Genomic DNA, 17,347 nt, shown 5'->3' on the forward strand with positions numbered 1-17,347 from the left:
CTGGTTAAAACTGTCTGTTATTGCCATTTGATATATGTCTGTCTGCATTTTGAAAAACGTTCTTCCCTGTGTGAAAACCTGTATTTGAGGGAACATCAATGCGTTCCAAAGACAATGCACCACGAAGTTGGCTGTCTACTCTCGGAATGTTCCTATCGGTAATAACAATACATTCATTCCAATAATTTGGCTGGCGCCAGGCGGGTAACTATACAGACCTCAGACGGGCGTGTTCTTCATCGGATTGTCTTGGGCTCTGGTGGAAAGTAGGGGTCGCTATGAATTTGCGTTTGGTGCGTATTAGACCATATATAGCTGCATATGAAATTTAGCTTAACGTACTGAATTTTTCCTTAGACTTGGAAGTCTCTATCTATCACCAATCTCGAGAAAACTGATGTTACGTACCACACTAATTTGCGATCACGGTGCCAGCGATAAAGCAAGAATGCAATACTCATAACACCCCCCATATCTCACAAACGGTTAGAGATACAGAAGCGAGTTTTTAGTAAATGATAGCACGCTGAAAGGAGAGTATTTTGTCATATGGTAAACAAGTGGAGCTTCCTTATCTACAGCTGGTGAAAAGTGAATTAGTGTGGCTTTAACCGTCCGCTGTGGCAGAGTGGTTCTAGGCGCTTCAGTTCGGAGCCGCGCTGCTGCTACGGTCGCAGGTCCCTTGGTCTCTGCCATCCATGACCATCTCGCTGATATTCACCGTGCTGCTTGTTCTATTGACTTCCTTTGGGTCCCTGGCCATGTGGGTATCCCGGGTAATGAGCTCGCAGATCGTTTGGCTGGGGGAGCAGTTACTTATCCCCGTTTTCTGTAGCCCCTCCTGCAGCGGATTTACGGCTTCACATCAAATCCCACTTCGCACAGTCATGGGGCAATTCTTGGTAGGCTACTCCCCTGTCTAATAAACTTCGTGCAATTAAGGTGACACCAGGCCCGTGGCGTTCTTCCTTTCGCATCTCCCGAAAGGACTCGACCACACTGTGTCGTCTCCGCATTGGCCATACTCGGTTGACCCATGGTTTTCTTTTGCGTGATGAGCCACCCCCACTATGATGTTGGCTGACGATTCCCGGATGGTCTCTCTGGCTCTCGGTTTCCTCCGGGAAAGTGGTTTTTATTCTCAGTTTTAAGGTTTTTAATCTCTCTCTGGTGTTGGGGCGGGGCGATGAGTGTTTGGGTGTCTCCCACTGTAAGCAGTGTTAGGAGATTCCTGATTCACCTCCCTGACCGAATTCCTCTTTTCTTCCCCTTTTACTCTGTTTTTACCCTTTTTTTAAAGGCTTGGTTTGTCTTTCTATTCCCATACGTACTTTCTACATTATGGCAGTTGTACCTTTTAAGTCACAGGTGGTCTTGCCTATGCTGCTTCAGCATAGTGTTGGGTTCGTTCTCTTGCCGACTTCCCTCATTTTGTTTTTTACCAATGACAACATGACTGCCTTTTTACGTTTTTTCCTTTTTTCCGTTTTATTGTTCTGACCTTACTGAGTTGTCCCATTAGCGGAATGGCGCATATTTGAAACAAGGGACTGATGACCTTGCTGTTTGGTCCCTTAAACCTCAACCAACCAACCAACCAATGGTCGCAGGTTCGAGTCCTGCCTCTGGCGTGGATGTGTGTGATGTCCGTGAGTTGGTTGGGTTTAGGTAGTTCTAAGTCTAGGGGACTGATGACCTCAGATGTTAAGTCCCATGGTGCTTAGAGCTGTTTAGTGTGGCTTTACAACAAGATAAGTGAAAAAATTACACTTTTATTTTTATATCCACAATGTGCTTTTTCATAATTTTTTGACCTAATAGCAACTTAACTTCATTAGAATGTTAGGAAGGTGACATTGCCAAAAGAAGCAAATTTTGAAATGACAACCAGCGAAATGTAGGTGATATTCGAGATTCGCCGCTGATGAATAAGTGTTTTTCGAGTGGCAGAGAGTGTTAATTGCTGTTAGTTTAGTAAAGGGAGTGGTCCAATGACCAGATCTAAAAACTTATAGAAATGTAGCATGAAATACCTTGTTTGTGGCAACGGACACATGAACATGACACCAAAAAAATGTAAAAAATAGGTCGTTCAAAGAGACGATTGAAACATTTCTAGACAGTAGTCAACCTGTGGATAAAAGCGTTACAAAAACGAACAAAAGTGCCAAACGAGGCAATACCTCAGAAACGGGCAAACAGCGTTTTCTGATTGAGCGAAAATTGGACATAATATATCGAAAGTGATATAATACTTTGTAAAGAACTGTTTTTAGATGCAGAATACGAGCCAGATTGTAAATGTGTTTCATTACAAATCACAGATGATGCTTCATTCCAATAAAACGAAACGCATTTGGTGACAGCAAAGACTGATTTAAAATACCTTCAATTGTTTCAGAAATAACCTCAGAAGGATGGATGTCTCTTTAAGGAGGGAGTGGGGATGAGTATAGTATAGTATAATACTGTGAGCGCCATTAACATGTTGTTTGTACTATGTTCATTATTGTAGGCTATTACCCATATATCCATTGTTTTACAGTTCTTTACAAAGGTTCAAACAACCGGCGACCGCCACATTTCTCTTACGAGCGTCCTCGACACGCTCTCTCGAAGATACAAACTACTTTCAAAGTGCGAAAATATACTGGGTGTTGTGTGATGTCCTTAGGTTAGTTAGGTTTAAGTAATTCTAAGTTCTAGGGGACTGAAGACCATAGATGTTAAGTCCCATGGTGCTCAGAGCCATTTGAACCATTTTTTTTAATATACTACAATAAATAAATTGCCTATAAAAGTCCGCATTGTACAATGTACTTGCAGTGAGATACATTCGCAACTCCTGAAATTCGTCGCCTGTGATCTCTGGCCTGTCGTGGATGCACGACAGTCCTGGATCCGCGGATAAATCGCGAAAATCTGCCGATTTGCCCCACACAGACGCGGCCTGCTGGAGGAAGGGCAGATAAGAGAGCTAGGTCCGATAGAGAGGGTCTGAACGTTAGTGGGAAGCAATGGACCCCAGATCGGCTGGCCCAGTCCGTCAGAGATGTCCACGAAACTGGCGAGCGATTCTGGTCCGAGGAGAAAATCGGCTCGTGTGTGGCCAGCTGAAATTCACCGGCGAGACGAATTACTGCGTGATGCTCTGTTAGTCTTACTAGAACATTTATCAGAAATATTAGTAAATAGCTGTATCCCCCACTTGTAGCTTAGTTCTGCCACTCAGCAACACTTTTCTTTCACGTCACCCTAGCCTTACAACTTTTCTTTAATGATAATAAAAACACGGCGTATGGACGACCGGTGTACCTGGACCGCATAGATAACATAGTTAAATTCCGACTTTAGGTCGTCCAGGAGGTGTGCTCCGATATCCTTTTGGTCCAAGAATTCTAGTTACCTACATGAATTCACTAGTAATTTTTGGACGGCTCGAATGATAACGAACTGGACCGATGGCCAAAAATAATAAAAAACTGAATATGGTTTAAGGCGACTGTACGCGAAAAGCAGGAACTCCAGGTTCTAATCTTGGCCCTGGCACAAATTTTCGGTTTGCACTTCAGATGCGTAAAATCGCATCGTCTCATTTTCAGTGCGTGGTTTAGTGCAGAATATATGCTTATTCAAAGTGTGTACATGTCGTATTGACTCGGTGTTTACTTGGAGACCAGTTGCCCTTGGATCTGTTTACTCTCTCGAAGATGCAAAACATGTTTTCTACTCGTAGATGCTGCCAAATGTACTATATCACTGTTGTCTGTTTTTCTTCTTCTTTTCGTTGCTATCTTCATTTGCAAGTGTTAAGGTTGTTTATTAATTGCCCCGTTTCACCTGGCGGCAGCAACGGTGCAAGCCTCCACCCGTAACTTTATTTTCTACGAGAATGTGGATCATAAAAAAATATTCCCGGGGTTGCCGCACTTGTTGGAAGCTGTACAAGATTAACCCGCATTTCTATTTTACCAATGCTCGACTGTTGCCTTGAGTATTTCAGAAATGCTTCCAAGCGCTAGTTGCCGTCAGGAAAAATCGTTAAACCCTTATGCGAATGAGGCGGATTTGCATCACTCAATAAATCACTGTTGTAAAATACTGTTGTTTTACATGAACATTTTGATAGTGTGCCAGTACTTCTGAGTAGATGTTTCCGGATCTCTTGGACTTTTTACGTATTTCTGATAATTGATTACAGGCGAAGAGTATCGAGAGACGTAAGTTCCGACATATCTTTGTATTGAATTGAAGCAGACTGTGTTCATTCCCATAATGGCACGTGACGTGATAACTCTCCAACGTCTAGGAGATAAGCGTCACAGAAGTTTTCTCGGAGGTCCTTGGTTCGATTCCCGATGTCAAGATTATATTTCTCTATAGACAGTGGTCAGTTTAATCTTTATAAATTAGTCTTTTCCTTATACAGCGATAAACTGTTATTTGTATCGACCTTCTGTAACACTTCCGCAATAACGACTGAGATTGTTGTGGATTCTACGCTCGACAGCACTGTTGACTAGCATAATGCTTTTCTTTAACATTGTGACACTGATGTCACACGGCGGGTAGTTTCAAACAACATATAGACGCAGATGGTATCTGGAGCTAAGCATCCCAATTTGACGTTCATTCAGTAACCATACGCCACAGTTAAAATGTGCTATAGTGACTTCTCTACAAAGACTAAGATTGGCGTAGTGATCAACATTTACAAACGGTTCCATATAGGTGTGAGACTTGGAAGCTCACCAACCGACAGATCACTCAGCAGCTTCAATTGTAGATTAACCACTGTCAACAGATGATATGTTCTAGATGGATGTGACTGATACTGAACAAAGACCTTTGAAAGTGTACTGAGCAAAGACCACTCACTCTAAATGTGAAGGACAGGAAACAACGGTGGTTAGGAAGTACGCTAAGAAACCGCTGTGGCTGTGTCTGCGTCTGCGGTGATGGCATGGAGTATAAGAGGAAAAAACAGTCGTCGAAGACTTCTGGGCTGGTATTAGAGGGGTGAAGATTTAAAATCTCCTTCTGGTTTCCCCGATAAGTGTGTTGCGTGGTTTCTCTTAATTAATTCAGGCGAACGCTGCGATGATTCCTTGAATGGCAGTTGACTCTCAAATTAGATATGGATGTATTTCTTGTAAATAGAGAAGAGCGATTGTTTTTGGAGTATACTGCGATAAATTACTGTAAACAGTAAAGTATCAGAGTATCAGTCCTGAGCGACTAAAGTGGAATCCTAAGCAAATGTAACTCAACCACGGAAGAGGCTGCTTACAAAACTAAGACCATGAAACTTCCTGGCAGATTAAAACTGTGTGCCGGACCGAGACTCGAACTCGGGACCTTTGCCTTTCGCGGGCAAGTGCTCTACCAACTGAGCTACCCAAGAAGCACAGCCTGGGTAGCTCAGTTGGTAGAGCACTTGCCCGCGGAAGGCAAAGGTCCCGAGTTCGAGTCTCGGTCCGGCACACTGTGGTTTTTAAATGTAAAGATGTAATTGTGATTATTTCGTTTGCCAATGGATAAATGTTTCTTGCTTTGTACCTGTGGTAAAGTTTGTAAAGTTCTCTTTTGGAATATTATTAATTGTGAAAAACGCAGTCAATAACATTTATGAAGATTTACGTAATTTACGATAACGATATAACATCTATAGACAGGGGACAGCGATAGTGATATCGATAGTCGAAAGGTTGTTGTGTAGTAGAAGAGATGGTGGATGGTGTGTCTGTGAAGCGTGCGCGGAAAAATAATACTGTGTTTTATGAAAAGCATACGTAATTGTATGGACAGTGATACCGAACTACCAGATTGTTAATACTGCGGAATGTAATGCCATCGCCAACGAACTTAAAGAGCAAATAAACCGGACTGTGAAAGTGCCGCTAACAATACTTTGCTGTGGCCGACACGAACTGTGCTTTTATGCGAATGAACTTTGCTGGTATTGGTTTTGGGTGGTGGAACTGTTGTCTATCACATTCTATCAAGCCGTGAAAGTGAAGACTTTAATTAACTGTGTAATATAAAAGACTTTCAGTGACGTTGTCGAAGGTTGAAATGCGAGAACAGAGTGGACATTGTTTACGGTGTGCTTCACACACAAGAACAATTCTATGAACTGTGTATTTGTGGCTAAGACTATATGAACGTGACGAACTGTGTAATTATGGACGATAGCGTCACGGACAGTGCATAAAGTGTAAAAACGAGCGATGTCTATCTACGTAATGTACTTTGAAAGAGAGGACATGTTCAACAACGGTCGTATACTGGCGTCTTGTGGTTTGTTAATCACCACGGGGTTAATGATACAGCTGTGCCGGAACTTTATTTGCGTTCGGAGAAGATTAACCAGCGGAACTGCCTGTATCCTGCTCTCATCGTAACCCGCCGACATCGTGCTGCCCAACGCAACGCTTCGTCTACAACAAAAAGTTAAGAGATTTCGGCGAACGCTCTCCCCTGACCTAGAAACTTTCTTTCTTTATTAAAAGTATAAGAATTACAGACTCTATTCAAATAAATTCTTTGTTTAGTTTGTTTGCTTTCTGCTAACGAAAATAAAATTACAATCATCTCATTAGAGCTAATTCTCCTTGCATGTCAAAATTATTGTAGTTATTTTATGTAGTTTTATGTATTGTTATGAGACTAGATATGACAGTGACTAATAAGAATATTTTGTCACGAAATATGGCGTCGCGCGAAAATTACGGCGAACGCCATAATTGCTTGCGTTCTGACCAATAAAGTAAAAGCTGCTATTCCCGTATTGGTGCATTTTCTGACGTGAGCGTGAATTATAAATGTCAGCTGTCAAATCACGTAGGGACTGTTTACCCAGTAATAAGTTTTTGATTTTGTATTGCTACGAGTCGTAGTATTAAGGGACACTGATTATCCTCAAAAGTGGGTAGATCTATGGTGAACCCCCCCCCCCCCCCCCCAGTGTTCATGCAATTAACAGTATTGTGTGTGATTCACGAAATTTTGTCGCTTTTTCTAATTCGTTTCAGATATTGTCTTAGATGTCTTTGAAGTTTCAGAGAATATATACAAAATTTTGTCGGTTCAGGTTAATTTCAGAGCAGTTTCTCGTGAATATTAAGAGTTTTCAGTTCATAAACAAAGTGGGATCGTGACCAATTGAGAAATATAACAAAGAGTGTGGTTTTCCATCTAGAATTGTGGATGACTTCACATTTCAGATTTTGATAATTATTTTTCCTGTGGGTTGAGCTCATCACACCACTACCATACTAAACGGAAGATTTGGCAGCAGCAAGAAAGAATGCTCGAGAGTAGGCAGACTGCACGCACAGGTACTGAGGAAGGCGCTGCACGCAGACAGCGTTGGCAGGTCTGTTAGACGAACGCCACTTAAGAACGAGGAAGATGAGGTGGAATGAGGGCCCAGGTTGGTAGGCGGCCTCCCACGCCGAACAGCGAAAGTACAGTAGCATCCGCGAGCAGCGTAGGCGACGGACAATGGCCGTGCATCGCTTCTGGAACAATGGCCTCATGTTTGGTAACCAGACTGGTTGAATAACAGACTTCATCAATCTGTCAGTTGTTTATTGACTACGTATTATTATACTTATATATTCAACTGAAGAAAGTAAATCATACACGAGGTTAATCTTCGGTGTGTGCACGACAGTGCACGGTACCAATCTGTTCCACAAGCCGCTCGCGAAAATCAGATCGATCAGGGGGTCATACGTCGGACTCTATCGATGACAGAGCCAATAGGGTAACTGTTTTGGATAGCCCTTGGCCTATCGACCATTTGCGTACCTATAGGAAGAAAGGACATACTTTAGCTATCTTACAAAACAGGACCAGAATTTAAACATTACACGCTTCTTCCAGCGCAGACAAATCGAACACATCGGTTCCCCCATTTGAATTAGGTGCGGTGTAGCGTGGACCTTAGGCGGTTTATAAAAGCATCATTTGTTCATGGACGGTTCCTGAGAAACCTCCCAAGAACTCAGATTTTTTGGTACGAAAAATACAAATAGTGGGATGGCCATTTTTATAATTTATATTCATGGCAGATCATCGACATTTTTACCGTATGTTCTTAAGACAACGTTCTCGGGGAACTCGGGAACGTTTGTCGATATTATCTTTTACCGAGGTCCGGAGATTCAAAGTTACCGTACGTATTTAAAAAAAAAAAAAAAAAAAAAACACAGTAACCTGTTTGTAGCCGTTTTTGCACCGTGGGCCCCAAGTATTTAAATAAATAGCCACAAAAATGGCCAATTTTAACTGTAGATTCCTTAGACATTCATCTAAAAATGCTATTTTCTCGTTTTCGCGCCGGCCGGAGTGGCCGAGCGGTTCTCGGCGCTACAGTCTGGAACCGCGCGACCGCTACAGTCGCAGGTTCGAATCCTGCTTCGGGCGTGGATGTGTGTGATGTCCTTCGGTTAGTTAGGTTTAAGTAGTTCTACGTTCTAGGGGACTGATGACCTCAGATGTTAAGTCCCATAGTGCTCAGAGCCATTTGATCCAAACCGTTTTCGAAAATATGTATCTATTATGAAGATATATTTGAAACACGATGATTTTTGGGTACCGTATCAAATGTATCACTTGCTGGGACGAGGACTTGTATCATTTATATTAGTGGCAAGTCGTCGAAATGTGTTCCATATGTTCTTGATGATGATCTCGGGGAACTCTAAAACTTTATTTTGATATCATCACCTGCAACCGAGAGCCAGAAGGTACCATACTTAATGCATGAAATATACATTCAGAGGAAGTGTAGTTTTAACTGGCGTAATGAACACGTTGCAATTGTTCTAGACCTTTCAGTCCCCTTGTCCATTTCAATGGACACTACTTTTCGAGAGTAATATCTCATATCTGAGAGCACAGATGTTTTTAGGATTGCTTGTACGTCGCAATGGAAGTCTTGTGGTTCAATCTGATGGGCGATCCTGCCATCTAGTGGTGAAGTCACGAAGTATTTGGACGTTGTTTGAGACAAGATGGCCGCACAGAGGAAGCATGTAAAAGGTGGGTATATATTTCGACCAATTTTACGTGTTTAAAGGCTAGAGTTCCCCTTGTTTTTAAGTTTTATTTGTTTTAGTAAGGTTTTGGATACTTTCTATAGCAAAATTAGATACATGCTTCGGAAAATCACTGTTTTATCGACGTTACAAAACTGATGTCCATTGAAATGGACATTTAGTCCCAATGGTTGTTTTTACTTGTGTGCTTGTAATGTATCTCTGCTATATGAAAATAACTTCTGTGATGCAACTGCGCCTTTTTTGTATCGTAGGGGACGAAACTAATTTATTTTATGTTACCAAAGGTTCAGTAGATAAAATTCCAAGCATTTATGTACAATATTGCAGTAGTTGTACTTGATGTTATTGCTTCAGACTTGGTATTTGCGTCTTGTTTCAACACTGTTCATGAAATTGCTTACATCTGACGTATTGATTTTCAGAATTTTATCATATTGAGAGGGATGCTTTCCAAATACTGGATTTGCTGATGTCAGGTGAGGTTTCTGACTTAGAGCTCTCAGAAAACGATGAAAGTGGCCCTGATGATGCAGAATCTATTCCACAATGCACTAGACCTGGTATGTAATAATAAAACTATCAATCTCACCTGACTATTATATATATTTTGACCTGGTTGTTGCTATACTGCATTGTCATTTTTAGGTGCTGATGTAGTCACAAACTACAAAGAGGAACAACTGGAGGACGATAGTTGCAGCACAGAAGAAGACCAAAATCATACTTATGCACAGGACTCAAATGTTGAAGACTCTATTATTCCATCTGAGTGGCTGTTTACTGAAAAAAGTGATATTAGATGGAGATGAAAATCGCCTACACTCCAAAGCACACCTATAGGTGCAGACCAGTATTCAGTGCAGCCATCAGAGTGTGATATGACACCCATTGAATATTTTTCAGAGTACATTTCTCATGCTTGCTTAGAAAATATGGTTGAAAAAACCAACATGTATGGATTGCAACATGGGAAAACATTTACACCGACAAATGTAACGGAAATAAAGGCATTCCTAGGACTTCATATACATATAATTATGGGATGCTTGAAATACCCCAGAGTTAGAATGTATTGGTATTCAGCATTGTATTTAGATCTCTTTGTGGAAAGTATGTCAAGAGAGAGATTTTTCCAACTGAGATCAAATTTCCATGTAGTTGACAATTTGGCAAGGCCAGAAAATTGCAAAGACAAATTTTACAAAGTGAGACGCATTTATGATTGTATTAGACGTAGATGTTTGGAACTACAGATTGAGGAAGAATTATGTGTTGACGAGCAAATGATTCCTTTCAAAGGTCATTTATGAGTAAAGCAGTATTGTAAGGGAAAGCCTAAACCCTGGGGTATAAAACTGTTTTTATTATGTGGAAGAAGTGGTCTGTGCTATGACTTTCTGTTGTACCAAGGAGATACTCCAGAAATCTCAAACGCTTTTGTAAGAAAATTTGGTTTAGGTGCATCTATTGTTCTAAAACTTGTTGAGAGAATTAACAGGGAACATGCTTATTTATATTTTGATAATTTCTTCACAACATTCAACTTACTAGAAATATTAAAAATAAAAAATATATATGCAGCAGGAACAGCAAGACTATGTTGCATGCCAAATGTACCTTTCACCAGTGATAAGGATTTGAAAAAGGAAGGGCGTGGTTTTTCTGAAGAAGTGGTGAGCATGAATGAAGCAGTGATAATGTGTAAATGGTTTGACAACAGACCAGTAGTTCTGGCATCAAATTTTGTAGGATGTGGTAGTCAAGATGAAGTACAGTGCTGGGAAAAATCAAGAAAGACATGTTTCTGTCTCACGGCCTGAAGTTGTACATCGTTACAACCATGCTATGGGTGGTGTTGACAAAATAGATATGTTAATTAGCATGTATAGGATTTTTATTAAATCTAGAAAATGGACATTGAGAATGTTGTTCCATGCTGTAGATTTAGCGTGTGTGAACAGTTGGTTGGAATACAAAAGAAATACTGAATCACTGGGAGAGAAAGAGACAATGGATTTGCTTCATTTTAAGATGAGAATAGGAGAGGCTCTTGTAAAATAGGCACTAGTACCAAAGTGAAACGTGGCAGACCCAGTAGTGCTTTACAGGACATAAAAGTAAAAAGAGCAAGAACTGCGATTCGTCCAGCACCAGAGATTCGGAATGATCTTGCTGGACATTTTCCTGAGTACCATGATAATACAGAAGCTTCAAGGTGTAAAATGCCTAGTTGTAAGAATAAAACTCATGTATTTTGTGACAAATGTAATGTTCATATATGTTTTGTCAAAGGAAGGAATTGTTTCAAAATGTTCCACAATGCAGGATGTAACAACAGTTGATACTCTTTGTCCATTACAATGGACATTCTGGAAAATGTAAATAAAAATGTTTTCAGTGATTTTGTTGGATTTATTATGTTTCTAATACCCATTTTTACCTATTACAATGAATAGATATTTTTTTTTCATGGCTGAGAATAATTTGGGTCTGAAAGGGCTAGAGTAACTGCAAGGAGTACGAGGTCACCAAACTATGTTACTAGTCGGCGGTTTTCGCCACTGAATGTTTGACGTGCTCTCTCTGTGTAATGAGCACATCATGCCTAAGCAAATATGCCGAAAATGGTAATGCAGTGAAAGACAGGCTAAGAAAGAAAAAAAACTTAAAAGGACTGTAAAAAAATTGTGTGAAAGCCTGCAAATTCAGTAAAATATTTCCATGAACATTTGTACTTTCTTAAGACATATGTCTTCAGCCCGACGTTTTCGATTAATTGCGGTCGATGAGCAAAGTAACCAGAAAAAATATAAAGCAAACGAGTTTCTGTCAACCTTGTATTATGCGCATTTTTTTGACGTTTATACGTGTCAAATTACAGAATGTGTCGAAGTTTGTACATAAGCTGTCGGAAGGTTATTGACCTCTAGAATTCGTCTTACATAAGCAGCATATCATGCTGTACCAGCGGAAAAATGCTCCTGTCGGAGCACAAAGAAGGCGAGGGTGCTCCTCTTTTAAGGACTCTGAAAGAAAAGTGAGGAAACAGGTGCCTCAATACGGATTCAGTCTTCTTCACCAAAACTTTTGGCATGCGAACATATTTACGCTTTTTAGTGTTGGAAGAGAATAGCAGAGAAAATATAGAGTGGAAGAGAAAGGAGACAGTGATGCTGGGAGAGAGGAAGTGGCAGTGAAAGAGATGGATGCGAGGAGGTGCTGGTGCTCAGTGACAGACGCAGTAAAAAGAGAAAGAGAGATGAATAGAGGTAGGAGCCCTGGGAGCAAAGGAGAGAGGAGACGATAGAGATGAAAAATACAGATGAGTAGAGACCAACCATAGGATTAGGGGGGAGGGGGTTCCTGACCAGCGAGCTTTAACATGTAGTGAGGACGCTTTTTGGACCGAAATTTTAAACACGTGGGTGTAGAGGAAAAAAATTAGCTGGACCCAGAGGTGCCGAGGTATGGTGGAGACAAAAGAAGAGAGTGACGGAGAATAGGAGGCAGTGGGAGGGATGTATACGGGTACGTATATAGACAGTGACAGTGAAAAGGGGGACGTTGAGTATGACGGTTCATCTAGGAAGAGAGACTGGGTAAAATGATTTAGAATGCTCTGTTTTAAAATAGCGCGAATACGTTCACATGCCAAAATTTTTGATGAGGAAGTGGGAATAAGAACTGAAGCAATTGGTTCCCCACTTTTTTGTCAGTCTTTTAAAGAGGAACGTACTCGCCTTTATATGCTACGACAGGAGCACTTTCTGCCTGGTAGTCTAGTAACTGACATGCTTGTCACATCTCTTTAAAATCCGAGCTTGGTACATTCTTCTCTCTAATGATATTGTTGTAGTGACTTCACCAAGTTCTCTGATTTGAAGCTCATGTTACCAGTGGCTTGACAGTCACCTGTGGATATACAATGTGTATATTTTCTTTATCTGTTTCGTTGAGCTAATTTTTCACTCAGTCTTTACATACGAAGCACGAGCTCAGATTAGGTAGGGATGAGGGAAGCTTATGGGCGTGTTCTTACCGAAGCAAACATCGTGCGGTTGTAAGGTTTCAACGAGGCCCTTAATCACGATGGCTGTCGTATATCTCAACCACGAAGTACACAACATGTCAAAGAATACACGTCCCGGTTTTTTCGTCTTCCTTCTCTTCCCTCTCCTCCTGCACTATACGTTAAATACGTAGCAGCACGTCCCTTTAACAACAAGTAATGTTTCACCTTCGACAACAATGATAAGCTCAACTGTGGACAAAGCACAGAAGATTAAAAACTGCTTTTCTGTGGAGCCCATAACGTAGATCCGCACGTAGGTATATGGTTAGAAACATAAGCACCTCAAACATGTGTATGGTTGGCATTGCTCATTCGAGACTGCCTGAAATATTGGTTTTCTACCGTTTTACCACCATCTCAAATTTAGAACCTGTACGGTTCTGAAAGACAAGATAAATGTTGAAATGAACATCATACCTAACTGGCAAATGTTATAGACTGTATTGCAACTAGGACTAGCTACCCCATATATATATCAAGAGCTATTAAATGTACCGAGGTGTGGTTTTCGCTAAGTTATAGCGGGCACTGTGTCAAAATTTCTTCCGAACACAAAATTTTTTTAACGTTTATAACCTCCGAATTGACACACTTCTTTAATGGATCCATATAATATTTTCTGCGCCATTTGAAAGAGCCTACAGTCTTGATAGTATGGTCTACTGGTCAGCTGGAAATCTCTGCTGCCAGGGAGAAATGGATAAACAGTCACCTTGGTCTGTCTCTTGTGGTGCGGTCAGTGGAGAATTGCGTCATTGGTGCCTCTTTTATTGATCTGGCTATAAATAGTCACAAGTATCTACAGTTCCTAACAGTTATGCTGCCACAGATTAGAAGTAGTGGCACTGGACACAATGCAATCACTATGGTGCCAGAGTACTAGGTGAGTCAGCTGCTCCTGCTGATTCCTATTATGTGCCACCCCATGTGTCGGGACAATACTGGTGACCAGTTCGTTCTGGAGATGTGAATCACATTGTCAAAATGTCGCAGAATAAATGGTGAAGTATACGAAGACATTTTAGATCTACTGTGCAAATTATTTTTATGAACTGCTTTAGCACATCTAAGGTGCGAGTCAGATACACTGGTGTAAAAAATCGCAACACCAAAGTTAATTAACCTAGAGCAATAAAATTTGGGGAATACATTTGTGTAGGTAACATATTTAAGTGATTAATATTGCAAGATCACAGGTTAATGTAGGAGATAGATAAGACGTTTGAAACGTGAAATGCTGGTACATTAATAAACATGTCACTGCCAAAATGTTGAATGCAAGCATTGGGTCCTGCAGGTGCCGGGATGTCAGTTTGTGTGATTGAGTTCCATGCCTTTCGCACTTGGTCGGCCAATACAGGACAGTTAATGCCGTTTGTGGATGACGCTGGAGTTTTCGTCCAATGATGCCCCATTTGTGCTCAACTGGAGACAGATCTGGGCCAAGGCAATATGTCGACACTGTTGAGTTACATCGGTATATGGGCGAGCGTTATCGTGCGGCAAACATCCCCTGGAATGCTGTTCATGAATGGCAGCACAGCAGGTCGAATTACTCGACTGATGTACAGATTTGCAGTAAGGATGTGTGGGATAACCACGAGAGTGCTCCTTGATCCGGACGTTAACTGCAGGTGTAGGCCCAGTGGCCTAGCACACAGAGAGGTCGGTTGCAGGGGCTCAGCTGGCCTACTTTCAACCAACACAGGTCCATTATTATCACCGAAGCAGAATCAGCTTTCATCAGAAAACACAACAGACCTTCACCTAGCCTTCCAGTGAACTCTTATTTGGCACCATTGAAGTCTCAAATGGCGGTGTTTTTGGTTCAGTAGAATGCAGTCTGCAGGGCGCCTGATTCGGTGCTGCTCTTGAAGTAACATTTGCAACAGTTGTCAATGTATTGTCAACTGCTGGTAGAATCACTTGTCCGCCCGGAGCCCGGTCATCTTGCGACCGCACATTCCCATCACAACGCTGGCAGAAGTCACGTACAGTTGTTACATTGCTGCCAGGTCTTCCTGCAATATCGCCGAAGGGACATCCAGCTTCTCGTAGCCCTATTACACGACCTCGTCCGAACTCAGTGAGCTGCTATAATGGCTTCTTTGTCACCTTAAAGGCATTCTTGAGTGACATCAGCTCACCACGTCCAATGTCAAACGTAACTAACGTTCACGACCGTTACAGCGTGTATTTAAAGCAAATTTGATTTGCATCCTCATAGTGGCACTACTAACGCCACACTTAAGCGACTGGCGAAATAATGGAATAGACATAATCTTTCAGATGCAGAACCACGCCTACCGACTTTCATTTTTGTCGTACAACACCTCCACAGTGTTGCCACTTTTCCCCCGGAAGGTTATTGTCAGATTTACCGTTTTGATATCTCCTGTTGATTTCGTTGTTTCCTATGGTGAAAGTCACTTATAAGGAAACGTTTGTGAACCATCTACGGAAAATCATGTACTATAAATGGAATAAACTTACCCAAAACCTGTATTACTACACTTATAATTACACAATGAATGATGGGACACGTAACAAGTATTGCAGAAGTAAGGTGTATCTTAGTCCAAAAATACCGTGTAACTCGTGGACAATCCTCACGTCTAGTTTTTACAGGGCGATTCCGTTTTCTAACAGTCTCCCAAAGCTCTGAGAGGGGAACTGCCATAGACTACGTGGCTCTCGCCTGTTTGGATACGTTTCCTACCATCGGTGGGGGCAGCTGAATCACTCTATATAAATATAACAGATAATTACGGACCTCCTTAATAGAAAATCTTGAGATCGTTGGATAGGGTGAAGTCCAGATAACATTCACCTTGTAGTATTGCCTGTCTGATACCGCTTTATATCAGGTATGAATGGTGGAGGTCAATAATTAACCCACTTAATATGACACTCATAATAATACACACACGAACAGTCTTTGAGTTGAGTGTTTGCTCACGTTCGGAACACTAGTGCAGACGATTGTGGGATCTTACCTCTATACGGCGGGACAGTCCTTGTGGTGATGTTGTCTTGTTACTATTTGATAAATTTCCACACATGTTGTGCTGCCGAAGTCAAAAATCTTTCGAACGGCACGGAAAATAGTGTATAGTTCCATTAAAAAAATTGTCCAAATTCGGCAACTACGAAAATTAAAAAAAATATTTTGGACGTGAGAAAATTCACTGCATTCACTGCTTTTATTTATTTGCTCATGTCGCAAGCATTATGACTATGGTACATCCTATAATAGGAAATATACAGGGTGGTTCAGATGCGACTAGCCGGCCGCTGTGGCATTGTGGTTCAGGCGCTTCAGTCTGGAACCGCGCGGTCGCTACGGTCGCAGGTTCGAATCCTGCCTGGGGCATGGATGTGTGTGATGTCCTTAGGTTAGTTAGGTTTAAGTAGTTCTAAGTTCTAGGGGACTGATGACCACAGATGTTAAGTCCCATAGTGCTCAGAGCCATTTGAACCATTTTCAGATGCGACTACCGCTATCGTTCTGTGCAACCCGCAACGTTCATGAGACATTCTTGAATTACTCATATTAATAACGAGCAGGATTTTTTAAATAAATTTAATGCAGTTAACATTTGTACCGGGATAAATTTTCGCTGGTGGCCACGGTTTTAGGGTTACTCAAGAATAACATACAAACGAGGCATCCAAGCGCACCTCCACCAGACACCCATCGCTTACCAGTTAGGAGTTTTAGTAAGTTGTTAGTGGCACTCCCTCCTAGTTCTGACAAAAAATTTCCGACAGCACAAAGTGTTCCCGATATTCGACCATTTTTGTCTCTATTGACTGGTCTATTACAACACCAGAATAGTCGGCTAATTCGTAACATTATTAATTTAAACGAGCCCGTGAGGGTAATGAACGAAAAACCACTTTCGTAAACGTTAAGCTAAAAGTAGTTGTGTTGAAAATTCGATCCAAACTTAGCCCTTGCGAGCACGGTAGTTTAACAGTCAGACGGCTTGACGAATTGTCGATGTAATTGTTTATATTACGCTGTTAAAATACGCAAAATTTTTAAGTAAAATTTACACAGACGTCAATTTTACAATTTGTAAGTGCTGGACTAAGTTGGTGGTGTAATAAAGCCAGTCAATGAATGTCTAAAAAGGTCAAACTTGGGAAATAATTCGTGCAGTCGCAAATTTATGTCAGTGATAGGAGGCAGTGTCCCGAA

At 41.3% G+C, this 17,347-nt stretch overlaps 1 protein-coding gene and 1 non-coding gene across 2 annotated transcripts in view; both read left to right on the top strand.

The window, feature by feature from the left end:
* The window catches only part of LOC124789980 (large neutral amino acids transporter small subunit 1), a 361,571-nt gene that overhangs the window by 46,285 nt on the left and 297,939 nt on the right, over positions 1 to 17,347 (top strand). The window lies entirely within an intron of this gene.
* Positions 5,411 to 5,485, top strand: Trnap-cgg. Its single transcript has one exon. It is a non-coding gene; the product is annotated as a tRNA-Pro (tRNA).

This window comes from Schistocerca piceifrons, chromosome 3 (genome assembly GCF_021461385.2).
Source record: "Schistocerca piceifrons isolate TAMUIC-IGC-003096 chromosome 3, iqSchPice1.1, whole genome shotgun sequence".
In the NCBI taxonomy this organism is placed as follows: domain Eukaryota; kingdom Metazoa; phylum Arthropoda; class Insecta; order Orthoptera; family Acrididae; genus Schistocerca; species Schistocerca piceifrons.